We start from the raw sequence: 17,890 nt of genomic DNA on the forward strand, positions 1-17,890 counted from the left end.
CTGACCATTCCGATTCCAATTCTAGAGGATTTTGATTCTGATTCCGATTACGAATCAAACGGACTATAATTACTATTTGGGTTATTCTCTCTAGTCCTAAAAACAGTAAACCTACAACTTTATAGCTTTCTCCTTTTCTTTTTCATTTTAAAGTTTTGACCAAATCAACCGATATATGTATATGTATGTATGAATAAATTTATGATACCAGAAATACATGTACCAAAATAGCTTTATTCAATCAAAGCACCCTATGAACTTTTATGAATACCACCTGATTGATCATTTTTTTATGATACCGAAAATGCATGTATACATTTATATATATACATACAAATTAGTAGAATAACATTCTCTCTCTTTTTTTTTTCACAATCATGTTTGACTTATAAATAAAATATCGAAAAAATTTGGATTTTTTTAAAGACAATCTCTTCAAGAACAAGTACAAATATGTTCTTACATAGAGACATTCTGATAAGCAAGCAGATCAGTTGGGTGGCTAGGTAGGGAGTCTCATCAAAGAGGCCAAGATGGACCCACTGGATGATGTGGACCAGGACCCACCAGATGGGTCATTAATTTGTTCACTTAACTACTTCTCAGCCTTACCCCACCATAGTCGGAGCTCTCTCTAAGTTCCCATTGAGGAGGACTTCCATGTTGCTGCTTTTAGCTTTGTGAAGTGGGGGGCCATTCAAAAAGTCTCTAGGCAATGTTCCATGAAAAATCCAAAGAGCCCAAACTGACTATTTTTCAGCCACTCAGTTTTTTAGTGAGGCTTCTTTTAGTGGCTTCTCTAAAGGAGTTCAACCAAAATTGAAGCCCTTCAAAAGTAATAACAGTCATTCGAAGTTCCTATCTTCTGTTTCAAATAAAGGTTGAAAAGGGGTTCAAGTTCATAGTTCAAAGATAAGTAGGGATCTCTGAATTGAAACTTTTCCTTGGGCTGCATTTGGCAAGAGTGCAAATGCAGAAATGAGGCAAATTTTGTATTCCAGTTTGGTCTTACAGTTGTTCGGTAAGAATACATCGTAAGTAGCGGATCCAGGACCTTTGATCAGTGGGGGCACACCTGTGGACTCACCTCTGAGGCCTTTTAAAACTATGAAAAAAGACCTCATTTAAGAAAATTTGATCTCCTACTATTTTATTTGAGTGGGGGCAATTGTAAAAAAAAAAAAAAAAAAAATTCTTCATATACATATAAAGCAGTTTCAAATTTCAGTGGGGGCAATTGCCCACACTGACTTCTACATAGATCTGCCATTATACTCAAAATGGGATTCAAAGTTTGTACTCAAAATTGGTCAATGTAAAATAAGACGAATTCTAGTCTTGAAATTTGTATTTTTATTCATCACAACCAAACACAAATATACAAACATTTATCAATACAAAATCCAATCAAATTTGCATTTTCATCACTTTCTAACTAAATTTACATTTACATCAATACATATGCGTTTTGCACTCTTACTAGTTACAAAATTCCCTCTCATCTTTTATCAAACCAAACATAGCCTCAAAGTAACAATGGGGAGGGTTAACTTTTCTGTGCTGCCACAGGGAAGATTCTTGGGTCATTTCATTAAGATGTTCCCTACACTAGCTAGGCCTATTAGTGCACAAACAAATCAATCAATCAAACGATTTCATTAATTCAGATTTCTTTCATTCATGGGATGATAGAAAAGAAAACTGGAAAAGTAGGGATTTGCCCGATGCAGATTTTTGATTTACACTGCAGGATTATAAACATTCAAATGGATCGATACCCACACTCTATGCACTCACGCCGGCCCGTAAATTGGTACATTAAACCTATAAATTCTGACACTGAGGGTATCGGTCATTCTCCCAAAAGAAAAAAGCCAAATGAAGATAAAATGAAATTCTAGCCTAATAGCAAGTCTGGATGCAATGAACATGTTTCTATTGAGAATGTTTTTACACTTTCCAGTCTTCAGTACACAGAGAGTGGGTTCTGTAAAAGGAGAAAGCCAAAGGCCCAAAGCGTCTGATTATCAAGGAAGTTAGAGATACGTCATGTCCTCCATCTCTTGTGTGAACATATCTCTCTGCCACCCGTATGAAAGCAAAAGGGATGGTCAGTGTCTTGGATCAAGGGCCACAGAACAGGCCCAAGTACTCTGCCCCAATAACTCTTCACATGTCCCATTCTCATTGTGGTGGGGCATACTCCCATATCTTCTATAAGAAATTGCTTTTTTGCTTTTGACAATAACCAATATGACCCAGATTACTTTTTTAGCCACCCCAGATTATTGTGTGGTGAGTTCTTTTGGGTGTTTATTTCCAAATCTTTTCTTTTGCTGCTGATTGCGTGGGCTTGCCAAACCCTAACTAATGGTTAGAAAGCGTTAAACTTTTATCATTTTGATAAGGGTGATTTTCCTTTATACTTTCTGAGATAGAATATGCTGCTTTAGATTATTTTTTCTTTTCAAATCATCAATTGAATATGATTGAACATTTTACAAGCACAGATGCCAAACATGCATTTGCTTGAGTTGATTTTTTTTCCAACTTTTGGGTTGGACCCACAACTACAAGATATCATTCAAGGGTTCCATGAAAGTGAAACAATTGAATAGTTTTGGGGGACCCAGATGGTTTCCTCTTGTAGTCTAAAACCAATATATAGAAGGATTTTTTATTTTGTATTTTTTTAAGTTGAAACTATACTGCAAGAAAATATTATGTTTTGTATTTAGAATGAAATGTTCTATTCAATTATTTTAAGTGACAAAAGTACCTGCTCTCCCCCTCTAATTCTAAAATAATCAAAGATTTAATTCAAATGTGACACAATCAATGGAACCCATTTTTATTTAATCCAAATTATGGTCTAGATAGATAGAAAATTAGAGATTATGGTTGTGTTTGGATAAGCTTCAGCTTTTGTGCTTTCAAAGTCCAAAAATACAAAACCCCAATGTACTTTGGGGCCTAAAAGTGTTTTAGTTTTAGATTATTATATTTTTAAAAGCATTTTTTTACCAAATGTTAAAAAGACAAAAGCTTTTTTCCACAACCCCAAAAAACAAAATACCTTAAGGCCTTAATTAAGGGAATTAGTTCATAAGGATTAGTCAGAATGAAGTTGCCCACAGGTCACCACCCTTATTTTAAGCCATGGACCCACCAGTTGATTGGTCCCCCCACAAGGAGAACCCTTTTGACTTTGACTGCAAATCTAGCCATCTACCCTGAAGTTGTCTTGGAAGAGAGAGACAAATACAATGAAAGATGTTTGATTAATTGTCTGAACCAAGGAAATCAAATGGCTTAGATCACGTGATACAGGTTGACTTTTGCTTAGATGTCATCTAAACCATGTGTATCGCTTGGCAATTGTGCATTGAATCAAGGAAAAGAAGGAAACAAGAGCTGGTGACCAGAAAAGAGAGAGAGAGATGATGATGAATCATGCTCCACATTGATGATTTGTGGGTCGAACTTTTTGTGGGTCGGAGGGGCCCTGAATGGACCTGTCACAATTTGGGTCTGGCCGAAAGTGCCCAACCGACAGATCCTCACTCAACAATCTGGTGGGCCTCTCACTGTGAACTGAGCTCTCAAAACAAAATGCCAAAGATCGAAGGAGCTGGCCGGCCGGAGGACCCATGGGCCATGGCCGGGCTCCACAGCTCCAATTGATAGTCTGATACCCATCTTGCAACAGTTCAGTTAACCTGATACTTTTATGGAATATTGAATCATTGAAAGCTGAAAGCCTGAAACCCAGTTCAGTCTCCTATATGAAAAGAGCTGGGGTGCCTTTATTTTTTGGGGTGGGTGAGTGAGGACTGAGGAAGTGACGAGTGTTTCTCCTGTAAAGTTCAACCTTGGACCTCGTCCAGCTTTAAAAACCTTTTTCATTTTCATAAGCAACAAAAACCCAGACCAAACTGTTTGTCAATAGTTCTCTTAGAAACCAAACTCAGCTTTGAAGGACTCAATTCCCTTGCCTCAGGCTTGAGTCTTTTTTAGACCTTCTGCTATACTCTTAGCAGGTTGATGGGTTTGATTAAAGAACCCCTGAGGCCCTGAATCCATCCCACAACGCTAAAAATGAAGAATCAAACTAGAACATAACTGAACAGAAGGCATTATGGCTATTGAATTGAATTAACTGATCGATCAAAGTAATATGAAACATATGATATGAATGGGAATGACGGTTTCGAATCTCAAGTACTGGAGGAATGGCCAAGGATATTGCTTAACTGGAACGAATTTCAATAGGGTGGTGGGGGGAAGAATAAAGAAAGAGCATGAGATTGTTGACCCTACTGGCCTCTGATTAATATGGTGTTTGGTTTTGTTTAGGGCAGTCTCAATCAATGGAGGTGAGGGCAGGTTTTTTTTAGGTAATTGTGGGCAAAGAAAGAATCTTGTGGACATAGACGTATCTCCATCACAAGTGACAAGCGTACAGGCAATGCTGCTGAAACCACCGCTTGGACCGGTCTTATTCATTACGCGGCAAGAGATGTTGATTGGTGACGTTTTCTCTTTTCTTTTTTTTTTCTTAATCAAAGCACATTTTGTTTGGATTAGGTTAAACCTTTAATCAAAGCACATCGTTCTTGTAAATTCCAGTTTTGGGCTAAGCAGAAAGGTAAGAAACAAGGATAGGGGGAAAGAAAGGTCACACCAACTGTTTGATGAATTCCCTGAATGCCTTGTGGTCACTGTTTTGGCAACACTATGGGGATGTTTGATATCGTTGCCGTTTTTTCAAGCAACGGCTGTGCCTTGGAATTCGGTAAATTAACTCTAGGTTTTGTGTATATTTTATATTATTATTTAGTGATAATTAGACATGACATGAGCAAAAAGGTGAGAACCCACATTTGTTACTTAAATTAGATGAAGTGACTTCTTGGTAGGGCCAATGTAGTAGATCCAACGCCATGATTTTCATTGCAAAAATAAACTCAAAAGGTGAAAACATTATTTCCATTGCAAGAAATGACAAAATGATTTTTTTCCCTAAAGTTGCTCCCATAGAATCCAAGGGTTTAGTATTACTTGAAACGGCGTTCAATTAAACAAAAAAAAAAAAGTGAGAGAGAATAAAATGCCTACGTGACATTAACATGGTAGAAACTTCTTAGAGAAACGACTCTGGTACCAAACATCATCTAAAAGGTGAGTTGTTGTCCCATGATTGCCTATAAAATCTTCATCCATGTTTCAAGCAACAAGAGGAGTTTGAGACAAAGAGATCCTTCAAATTTCTATGATACCTTCCACAGGAAAAGGTATCTAGTTTCCTTATCCATGTGAACTTCTTTTCCACCATACACACTGCATTCACCCAAAGCCCTCCAAATCTTTTTTTTGAACTTGAGTTAATTGAATTTTCTAAAGTAAAGGAGGGTGGATTTAATGACCCATTTTGTCATACAATTAACAGTGAAATACTGGGCTGAAGCTTGCCACATGGGAACAAATTAAAACAAACATATGAACTCTTTTCAGTTGCCCCTTAGCTGTTATGTGGACAAAAATAATTCCAAGCTTATTCTGTCCAAACAGAAACCCCAATTAAAGTAGTTTCTTGTTTACAGGTCCAAAAATCTCTTAATTGTCACTTGCCACCATAATCTAAACCTACATTTTCTTTTAGAAAAAGATTTTTGTACTGTAACTTGATGCTTATAGCTTACCTACCACATACCAATTCATTCAATTATAGCAAAAGCAAATCATAAATAGTTTATATATGATTTCTCATTTTAGTAAGTTCATATCAGCTATTTACTGAGCTTTATTTCCAGGAATTTATTTTAAAGTCTTCTGTTTAAAAAATGTTTTTTTTAGTCTAAGTTCATTATGTGAGCCCGTGATCTAGGCAAATTGTCAGTGTCATCTCTAACCATTTGCAAAACTCTGATCTCAAACTGAACTCAGCTCCCAATATGAAAAGATTTCACCTTCTCAAATGGCTTCTTATTGGCTAGACATATTTATTGACTGATTCACCCTCTTGGGTTACACAAATATTCTTTTGACTGCTTCTTCATCACTAAAGTGTTCAAGATTGTTTAATTAACTCCTAACTTTTCTTCTACATTGTCTTATTGCATTCATCTTTTAGTTTTTTTAATCACCTCCTTCACCTAATTGACTGTGTTTTCTGAATAGAACAAGAAAGTGAAATTGTTTAATTAGATAAAAAATATCACTTTCAAATGGAATCAAATGTAATAAAGTGTACAAGTTGACCCATCCATGCTTTACACTGGAAGTCTATGCTCACCAAGTCAAGTTCATTTAAGACCATTTACTCAAGCAGAATTCAAAGGGTTATGGTCCATTCTGCTATCCCAATAAATAATTGGGAGAGAGAGAGAGATTGACCTGGTCTGCATAACTTTATAGATTTATATTTCCAAAGAATGCTAATTTGAACATTTATTCTCTTTCTCCAGAACAAATTTTGCAATTGTGGTAGGAAATGCAAACAACCTTTCAGGAAGAAAAAGAAAAAAATAACACTGCTTTTCATTAGAAGAAATGTTCTTGATTGAGATGGATCAAAATATCTGAAACCCTAACTTCAAACAACAGATATCATGCTCAACATGGATTTAGGGTTCTAGGGAGATGAGCTTTGAATCCAACAATATGAACCTGTGGACCATTATTTGTCCATAGGAAAATAGTATTTATTACCTCTCACCCTAACCACCTACATTCTGGATAGATTAGTTATTTTAGTGAATATGTATGAACATAATACAAGGGTAGGGTTTGACATCCACATTCTATGTAGTTCCCACTATCCATTAAAGTTCTATAAACAATAACAAAATTGCTCAGGAGATCCTTTATTTATTAATACTTATAGGGTTTGTTTACTTTAGTAGGTGAATGAGCATAAAACCCATTAAATGAGTTCACATTTATAGTTAGTAGCACCCAACGATTGGTTCCTCCAATGCTAGAAAGCTGGTTGTTTGATTTGGAAATAGCAATGGGCCAGATGGGTCAAGAACAATTCCATGACCCGAAAAAACTATGAAGTTGTTTAAAAAAAATTACCCTTAACAAGGTTCAAAGTAATGCACAAAAATTGTATATCGTACGATTTAAAGGGATAATGCATACATTAAAATTTTTTCCTAAGGTCATGTTTTAGTTGCAATGCAAATTTATTTGCACTGATATAAAACTATGGTAGTACAAATGGTTTCAATGCAAATTATGATTTATATTTATTTCAAAATTTACTGTATTTTGTTTAATTGCAATAAAATGAAGTAAAATAAGACCTAAAGAAAAATTAAGTAAAACCCAAAACAAGATTCAACCAAAACATGCCTTCTTTTCATTTAGACTCCCATGCATTTGTACTAGTGCAAATAAAATTCTACTACGACCAAACATAACCTAAGTCTCAGTTTGGAAAGAGTACAAATACAAATATGTAGAGTGCGAAACTTTGTATTTTGTGTGTATTTGTACTGTACATATTTGTATTTGTGCTCTTTCCAAAGGAAGGAGCACAAATACAAATATGTTGAATGCAAATCTGGGTATTTTGTATGTATTTGCACCGTACATATTTGTATTTCTACTATTTCCAAACTGAGCCTAAGGTTGCGTTTGGTTGCAATGCAAATAAATTTGCACTGATACAAAACTATGGCAGTGCAAATGATTTGAGTGTAAATTCTAACCTATTTTTGTTTCAAGTTTTAGCTTATTTTGTTTGATTAAAATACAAATGAATTAAATTAAGATATGAAGCAGAATAAAATAAAAGACAAAACAAAATTAAACAAGAATATGCATTTTTTTTTCATTAATGCAAATAAAATTGCACTGCAACCAAACACAGCCTAAGGCTCAGTTTGAAAGGAATACAAATACAAATATGTAAAATACAAAACCTTGTATTTTATATTATCTTACATGTATTTACACTATACATATTAGTATTTGTACTCCTTCCAAATGAAGCCTAAGATTTCATTTGGGAAAAGTGCAAATAAATGCAAAACCTTGTAAATAGTTCTTATTTCTATTTGCATTGAACATATTTGTATTTACACTCTTCTCAAAATGGAAATTCAGTTTCCAAAATTGAACCATAACATCTAAAAAGTATTAACCTTCAAAAGTGGTTTCAAAAGACTGATATGTATATCGATACATTTTGAGCCTTGGACCCTGAAGTTGAATTGATCCGACAAGAGATGCGGGTCCAGTGAGGACCCGATCCATAGCAAAACCAAATTCATAGAAAGCGAAAAGAGATGATTCGGGTAAAGAAATGACACAATTGAAACCATCGAAGTGGCACCTAAAGCTTTAGGTATGCGGCCTAACGTTTGGCGGGGTTTGAATTTGTCAAAAATTGAAGTCTTTGTTGAATTGAAGAGTTTGTGATGGTTGTTAGTGGATTGGATATCGGGCCGTAGCCAATCAACGACTTTGAGATCACTTTTGAGGTGTGGAAAGCTGAAGTGTTGCGCTTTCCTCTATGCTGCTTTGTAAACGTCACATGCTATGAACAAGAACTCTGTCCTTGGCATTGATCTAGAATTGGTCCATTTCGTAAAAACTAGGATGAGCTACACAAACCGGGGGTAATTGGACCCCATGTGTCATTAATCCCATTAATCTACTAATTTGATCTGAAGCCGCATTACCAATTCTGATTACTAATTTAGGCCCTTAGATCAAAGGCTAAAGATTTTCATGGTTGTGATTAAGCATTATTGGCAAAATAAATAGGGTAAATGGCTGAAACTTCCCTTGAAGTTTGGGTAATTACAATAACCGCCTTTGAATTTTTTGACATAATTGCAAGTAGATCTTATGTTACAATCCTCTAACAAGTGATAGGAAAATGTCCAAAATCTTATAAAGTTATTACTGAGGTTGGTTTCTACTGAAGAAAATAATACAAATTTTATGAAGAAAAAACATAAGAGTTTAAAGTTGAAGCTTTACATTCGAGTAATTCATAAGATAAATTTAGAAAATAAATCAATTTCAGAAAAGAGATTGAGATGGTTTACAGTAAGGCTGCAACTTGGGCGGGGTTGGCCCAAACTCAACCCTAACCAACCCGAAAAAGTTAGGTTAGGGGGTTGAAATTTATGAACTCGACTTTACTTGGGCAACCCGAACCAAACTCTATAGTACATATTATATATAAATATATGTTATATATATATAATATACCATACATTGATTTGTTTAGATGCATGATAGTTGTATAGCCCTCACCACATACTATCATTTATTTCTTTTCTAAGATAAATATAAAGCTTTAGATGCATGTAGACCTGTTCATGGGCCGGGCCGGGCCGGTCTCGGGCCGGGCTTTCACTTGTCACTAATGAAAATATACTAGGCCCGAGCCCGAGCTCGGCCCGACCAATGGGCCTATAACATGGGCCCGTGTCCGGCCCTGGTAAAAAGCCCGAAACCCGAGCCCGAGCCCGAAGCTCAACCTAATTGAAAAAAAAAAACAAATTTTCCTATTCAAATTAGAATTAAAAATTCAGATAGTATTTTATTTTCTATTTAAATGAACAATGGGCCTACAAGATGGTATTTTTCCCTTTCTTTTATATTTTAAAACACAATTTTACATTCTTAAATCAAAAAAATTTATTCAAATGGACATAATCACATAACTAATTTTAAGTTTAATATTAGGTCGGGCCGGGCCGGGCCGGGCTATTTTGACAAAACCCGAGCCCGGCTCGAATTTATTGCGGGCCAGGATTTTTGGCCCGAATTTAAGCCCGCGGGCCTATAAGCATGTTCAAACCCATCCGGGGGTTGGGCCGGGCCGGGCCGGCCCGTCGGGCCACCCGGCCCATGAACAGGTCTACATGCATGATAGTTGTTTAGATACATAGGATTAATATATGCAGTGAAAATTGAGCTAAGATCTTAGATTAAGAAGTTCTACAAGACTTTAAGTGATGGGAAGAAGGTCCCGAAGTTGACTTTGGTTTGGGATAGGGTTGGAGGTATTTAGTTAGGGTTAGGGTTAGGGTTGGTTAGGTTGGGTTGGGGGTTTAGGACAGGGTTGCAATTGGGCTAGGGTTGGCCTCAACCTTGTTATAGGTTTCGAATGGAGGGGATCTACTTGCAACTGTGTTAGAAAGTTCTGGGAAGGTGATTACCATTACCAAACTTCAAGGGAGGTTTAAGCAATAGTCAAAAACCTAAGGGGAGGTTTCAACAATTTTCCCAAATAAATATGGGTTTGATCATAGTTTTCAAAACAGGACCGGACAGGACAGTCGAACAAAAAAAACAGGAACCAATCCATTTTACCCTAGAACCATTGTTTCTGAAAAAACCATTGGTTTGGTCAATAAACCGCTGACCTGGGTGGTCAAACCGTTCAAACCATTCAATGGTTTTGACTGTTTTTTATTTTTTTTGTCAGAACGGGCCATCCTTTTGATTTGAATGATCGGATCATTTGACCCAAGAACCAGACCCCTGACCAATTTGTTGCCCGATTTTGTTTTAAAAATCTTGGGTTTGATAGTTTTTAGGGTTTTCCGTATTGAGTATGGGTCCAATAGTACAATTGGCTCAGTCATCAAATTCATTGACTTTGACTTGAGCACACAAAACCAGAAGGCTCAGCACAAGCACCCTCACCAAACACCTTAAAAATATTATTCACTATAAGACAAAACAATAAGTCATTCAATTCACTTCTAATTGGGTTAAGAGGAATAAGATTTTGAGAATGGGTTTAGCTTTATGAAAAAATCAATTTAGCCTCAAATGTTTTCTTCTTCCCATTCATTCGTTCATTTTTTTTTATTTTATTTTATTTATTTATTTTTGTAGATCATATGAAATCAGCTTGAGTAACCGTTTAAAGGGACGACATATAACTTCTGAATTGGCTTAATTGGATTATTTATTGCTTTTAGACTGTGTTTGGTTGGAGTGCAATTTCATGTGCACTAGTACAAATGCATGAGAGTGCAAATGTAAAAAATGCAAATTTTCATTTAATTTTGTTTTGGATTTTACTTTATTCTACTTTATGTTTTAATTACTTCAACCAAACAAAATAAACTAAAATTTAAAATAAAAATAGGTCAGAATTTACACTCAAATTATTTGTATTACTATGATTTTGCATCAGTGCAAATTTATTTGCATTGCAACCAAATACAGGCTTAGTGGATAAAATGCTCGTACAGTGAGATAAATCTATCATCCAACCCAAAGTTTGCATTTTGCTCAATTACTTTTTCACTAAAAGACAAAGAAATAAACAATTTAGTCCAGTCATTGTCAAATGGCCCCTTTTAGTGCTACTCTTTAAGTAAATAGTAGCTTTTAGAAATCGAATAAATACCATTATTAATTTGATTTGACTATGACATCGGAAAAACTTGTAACAATCAATATGAATCATAAAATTCATATTGAAACAGTTTTAAGAATCTTTATTTAAGGGGTATAGTGTTATAAGTGGAGGTTTTGGAAGTTACGGTGGGTTTTAGTGAAATTTTCCTTAGATTTTTATTTATTATTTATTTAAAGGAAAAATCCATGATATAAATGGTATTGAAACAGTTTTGACCAATCATAGCACCCGCGTGACTTGTGATATGAACCGCACTGATTAATCACCTCTTTTATGATACCGGTTGATTGGGTGTAGTTTTTCTTGTATCATATTTGAACCCTTACTTGTATATTTACTTTTTTAAAATTGAGAGATGGTTATTACAATCAAGGTTTAAAATTTTGATACGATATGTTCGATACAGTATCGTATCGTATCTTTGAAAAACAGATACGGGATATGCATGGAAATCGGGTATCTTGTCTTTTTTCATGCTTAGTGGACTTGTATTAGACCATATCGAGGGTGTATCAAGGCATATTGGTAGCGTATCGACAAAAAAGATATGACTAAAAAATAAAAAAAAAGGGAGAAAGCAAGCTTATTTTCTCTGAAATAACCATTCTTTCACCCCCAAATGACTCTAAAACTCCAAACCTCATTCATAAAGTGCTAGATTTGCAAAAATTTGCAACAAACAAGTGTGAATCGTTATTTTTTTTTAAGATTTTTCAAAATTTGAAAAGATATGGCAAAAATAGGTAATTTTGTTCAATTTTTTATAATATCTTGTGATTTTTTTTCTTGAATGTTTAAATCTATGTTGATCTACATTTCTTACATTCAAATTCACAATTTTTTTGTGTTATCAGTAGATTTACGGAAATTTCATGAAGATATTTGGGGAAATTATAAATTAACAAAAAATTTAAAATTGTAATTTTTTCTCTGCCCATAAAGACTAAATATATTTTAGATCTATGGATATATCTATCATATCCATAGAGGAACTAGAATTTCTTCTTTAATATTTTTTTTGATTTTTTTATATTTTTAGAATTAAAAAATAAATAATAATTAATTATATTTTATCATTTGATCACAAAAATTGAATATATTATAATTCTGTGGATGATCTATCATATCCATAGACCAATTGAAATTTCTTCTTTAATAATTATATTTTATTATTTTATTTTTAGAATTAAAAAATAATTAATTAATTAATTAATTATATTTTATCATTTGATCACAATGATTGGATATATTATTTCTATGGATGAACTATCATATCCACAAAGAAATTAAAATATCTTCTTTAATAACTATTTTTTGAATATATTATATCATGGGTTACTTTAGCGCCGTAGCGCCTGGTACTCGGACATTGGCTCGAGGCATTTTCTCTACCCCTTCTTACCCTGAAAAAGCAAGGTCACCTTGCGTTTTATTTATTTTTGATAATTTTTTAAAACAAATAATAAATAATAGTTACTTAAATAACAAATAATTATTAATTATATTTTCACTTAGAAGTTGTGCCAATGCATGTAATGGTTAGATAGGAGAGTTGGGTTTTTCCCATCTCATAAAACATTAAAACTTAAGAATTATAATTTATAAATTATAATTAAGCATAGGGTTTTTAATGAAATTATAATTAAATACTATATGTTTCTTCATAAAACCATTAAAATATATTAATTTAATGTATATACACCTCATTGTGGTCTTATATTTAGTGTTATTGATGTATCTTTATGATTTATTAAAATATTTATAGTGTTTCCAAGCGTATCTATACATATCTTAGTTTTTCTCCAATACGCATGCGTATCTCAATACGTCTCTCAAATTGTCTTTCTGATACACTTGATGTTTTAGATTCATATCAGTTCATTAGTTTTCAAACAAAGATCCTTATATCCTCCTCAATGATCTTAGTGCCCCACTGGGTGAAAGTTTTTTTTTTTTTTGGTTAATTGTTTAGTCCACCTCAACAAATCTTAACTCTATCGTACAGTTGGGGTAGGTACCAACTCGGAATTGATGCCAATACATAGGTGGGTATTTATTGGACGAGATTCGCGAGAGTTCTAGGAGATCCTAGATCTGTTCTTGTACAGTTAGGAAGCTGTGTTTTAGAAGTTTTGTTTTTAGGAAGATATTCTTTTTGGATTAGGAAGTCTTTTAGAGATAGAAGTTGCATTGCATTTAGGATGTAGGGTTGTTAGAAAGTTTTGGGAGCAAGAAACTCCATCGAGTTTGTATATATATATATATCATGGTATGAGAGCAAGGTTCTAGCAAGTCAAAGCAACCCTTTGATATGAAGGTAGTTGGCAGCCATTATAAGATGGTAAAGCTCATCGACATCGACGTTGATGTACTCTGAGTCCCAGTTCCTGATTTCTTCGTGAGCCTCATTAGGATCGTCCATCTTCTTCTTGAAATCAAACTCGGCGTGTTTCCTACAATAATCAATCACCTTGAGTAAGATATTACTGCTGACGTTGAGCAATGGAACCACATCGACACCAAAGCCATCTTCGACCATTTGCTTGAACATCTTAGACGAGTCTTGCCGATCGGTCACCATGGATGCCAACAATGACAGGAACGGTGAGAGCTTGAGTAAGTTTATTGGACCATCTTCTCCTTTCTATTTGCATCCATCAGATAATCCTGGATTATTATCAGTCCAGTGGTCTTGGGAGGAGAAAGCTACGACGAATGGGCAAAGGCGATGAGAACTGATTTTCGTGCCAAAAACAAAATTGGTTTCATCAAAGGCAAGGTCACAAAGCTGGAGAACGACGCTCCAGAGATCGATCTCTGCTGGATTGTGAACTCGATGTTGGTGGCTTGGGTTTTCAATACTGTTGATCCATCACTGCATTCAACTATCATGTATATGGAGACGGTCAAGGAGCTTTGGGATGATTTGAAGGAACGATTCTCGATCGACAACGAACCCTGGATTTATCAGATTAAATCTAAGCTTGCTAACTGCAAGCAACATGGACAAATAGTGGTTGCATATTACGGAAAATTGAAGGCAATGTGGGATGAATTAGGAAGCTACTCTAAGGTACCCGTGTGTACATGCGGGTGCAGGTGTGGAGCAGCAGCCGAATTTGGACGACGATATATTTGGAACTGTTCGTTCCAACATATTGAGTATGGAGCCAATTCCAAATATGAACAAAGTTTACTCAATGATCATACAAGAAGATCGACATCGATCGTTGGCACGAGGTAAGGAGGAACAGGCAGATGCGGTAGGTTTTGCAGCACAAGCCTTGCAGACATCGCGAAATAGTAAAACTACTTCAAAAGACAAAACAATTGTGGTCGATCTGGCCATGAAGCAAAGAATTGCTTCCAATTAATTGGATACCCTGAATGGTGGGAAGACAGATCCCGTGGTACGTCGATCGGGCGTGGAGCAGGACGAGGAAAAGGGGGTGGACCCTTTGGCGGACGTGGCCGAGGTACGACAAAATCTCATGCTGCTCAGTCATCAGTGGGGCAAGAGGTGGCTGCTAATGCAGCTGTGACTAAGGGAGAGCGGACCAGACTGAGCGGGCTTAATGACGAGCAATGGTAGACTCTTGTAAGCATGCTTAATGCTTACAAAACCGGGACTAATGAAAAACTCTCGGATAAGAATTACTCCACTGAATGGATTATTGACTCTGGGTCATCACATCACATGACAGGGAATTTAAATGTGCTCGTCGACACCTATGATGTTGCACCTTGTCTTGTTAGGTTACCCAATGGTGTGCACATCGAGGCCGTGAAAGAAGGCACTATTGAACTTGGAAATAATTTTAAATTGCTGCACGTATTATATGTCCCAAAACTCTATTATAATTTATTGTCAGTAGGTCGGTTACTTCGTGACACAGATTGTATTGTGACGTTTACTAATAAGTTGTGTGTGATACAGGACCACATCTCGAGGACTCTGATTGGTGCGGGTGAACAGCTTGATGGGGTCTATGTTTTCAAGGGTGTGGTGCCGGTTCGTGCTTACAAGACAAATGGAATTGGGTCATGTGATTTGTGGCATCGGATATTGGGACACCCTTCTTATCAAACGGTTAGCTTGCTTCTTAATATTAGTAATAGTAAGAACAAAACCTATGATGTTTGTTTGAAGGCAAAGCAAACTAGAGATGTTTTTATTCAAAGCGGCAATAAAGTGACTGATTGTTTTGCATTGATTAATCATGACTTATGGGGTGCTTATAGAGTACCTACATCTTGTGGTGCTGTATACTTTTTGACAATTGTTGATGATTATTCTCGAGCGGTTTGGATTTATTTGTTGGCTGAAAAAAGTGAAGTTGGTCGAACACTCAAAAAATTTTTGTGCAATGATTGAACGTCAATTTAATAAGAAGGTTAAGGTAGTGAGAAGTGATAATGGAATAGAGTTTAAATCATTGAAATCATATTTTGACGAGCAAGGAATTTTATTTCAAACTTCCTGTGTTGGAACACCACAACAAAATGGTCGTGTGGAGAGAAAGAATCGTCATATTTTGAATGTGGCCAAAGCACTCAAGTTTCAAGCCTATCTTCCGATTAATTTCTGGGGTGAGTGTGTTTTGACCGCAGGGTACTTGATTAATCGGACATCTTCGACCATTCTTGGTGGTAAAACACCTTATGAGATGCTATTTGGATAAAGTCCTTCTTATAAACATCTTAGAGTTTTTGGTTGCTTATGTTTTTTGCATACTTGGGACCGTGACAAATTTGCCGCTAGGAGTAGGGAATGTGTTTTTGTTGGGTACCCTTTTGGGAAAAAGGGGTGGAAAGTATACGATCTTGAGTCTAGTGATTACTTCGTCTCACGAGACGTAGTGTTTAGTGAGGCCGAGTTTCCCTTTGCCACTCCGGAACATCAACCCTCACTAACCAGTCCTCCCATAGCCAAGGAAAATGTTGGGTTGCCTTGGACTGTCCAACCACCGAACTCTGCGACCACTCCTCCTAACATGGTATTTGATTCACCTCATATAGAAGTTTGGGGGAGCAACACGATCGATGAAGAAGGACATCAGAACATGGGTAATGATGAGGAGGCAAGTCCTCTTGATAAGACAATGAGCCATACAGATTGCAGGAATAATGAAAACTCCATCTGCTCCTCATCCTACCAGGAGTTATTAGGCTGCGGACATCGAGAAAAGCGGACCCCAACTATTTATAGGACTTTGTCACACTCTGCTCATCGTTTAGACCCCTCCGTTGTTTTTCCTGCATCATCTCAGTCCTCACGTACTTCTTATCCCATAACTCATTATGTGACGTATGATAATTTTTCTGTGAAACACAGACATTTCTTGGCAATTGTTACTGCAGGCCGAGAACCTACTCATTTCTCTGAGGCAATAGCTGATGCTCAGTGGCACGAGGCTATGCGCCAAGAGATACAGGCTTTGGAAGACAACGGGATATGGACCTTGGAAGACCTCCCACCTGGAAAAAAGGCAATCAGGTGTAAATGGGTCTACAAAATCAAGTACAACTCTGATGGATCCATTGAAAGATTTAAATCACGGTTGGTAGTCTTGGGCAACACTCAAGTTGAATGTCTTGATTACAACGAGACCTTTGCCCCTGTGGCTAAAATGGTCACAGTTCGAACCTTTTTAGCAGTTGCTGTGGCCCAACATTGGGAATTGCATTAGATGGATGTCCACAATGCTTTTCTGCACGGTAATCTCCATGAGGAGGTCTATATGAAACCTCCTCTAGGTTTTTCGACCTCCGAGACTAGAAAGGTATGCAAATTCCGGAAATCTTTGTATTGTCTACGGCAAGCCCCCCGGAATTGGTTCTCTAAATTAGGTGCTGCCTTGAAAACTTTTGGGTTTGATCAATCCTATTTCGGTTATTCCTTATTTACATATCGCAAGAATAGGCTTGTCTTGTAGGTCCTGGTTTATGTTGATGACTTAATCGTTGGTGGGAATAACCCGAAGTTCATACACAATTTAAACAGTATATGAACCGGTGTTTTCACATGAAGGACTTGGGTGTTCTTAAATGTTTTTTGGGCATCGAAGTGACTCACGGATCATCGGGGATATTTCTTTGCCAAAGAAAATATGCGCTTGATATTATTACAGAAACTGGCTTATTGGGGTCCAAACCTGCTCACTTTCCTATTGCTTAGAATCATAAACTTGCCCTTGCTGACGGAGCACTCCTGGATGACCCTGAACGATATCGACGTCTTGTGGGTCGTTTGATTTATTTAACCATTACACGACCAAAGCTCAGTTATTGCATCCATGTCCTGACTCAATTTATGCAGTGTCCTCGTGTTGATCATTGGGATGCGGCATTACATGTGGTTCGTTATCTGAAAGGACGTCCTGGTCAAGCGATATTTCTGCACTCTGATAGTGATCTGCAATTGTATGCCTATTGTGATTCTGACTGGGCGAGTTGTCCTCTAACTCGTCGCTCTCTTATTGGGTA

Source organism: Nelumbo nucifera, chromosome 3 (genome assembly GCF_055504915.1).
Source record: "Nelumbo nucifera cultivar China Antique chromosome 3, China Antique-T2T, whole genome shotgun sequence".
NCBI lineage: Eukaryota > Viridiplantae > Streptophyta > Magnoliopsida > Proteales > Nelumbonaceae > Nelumbo > Nelumbo nucifera.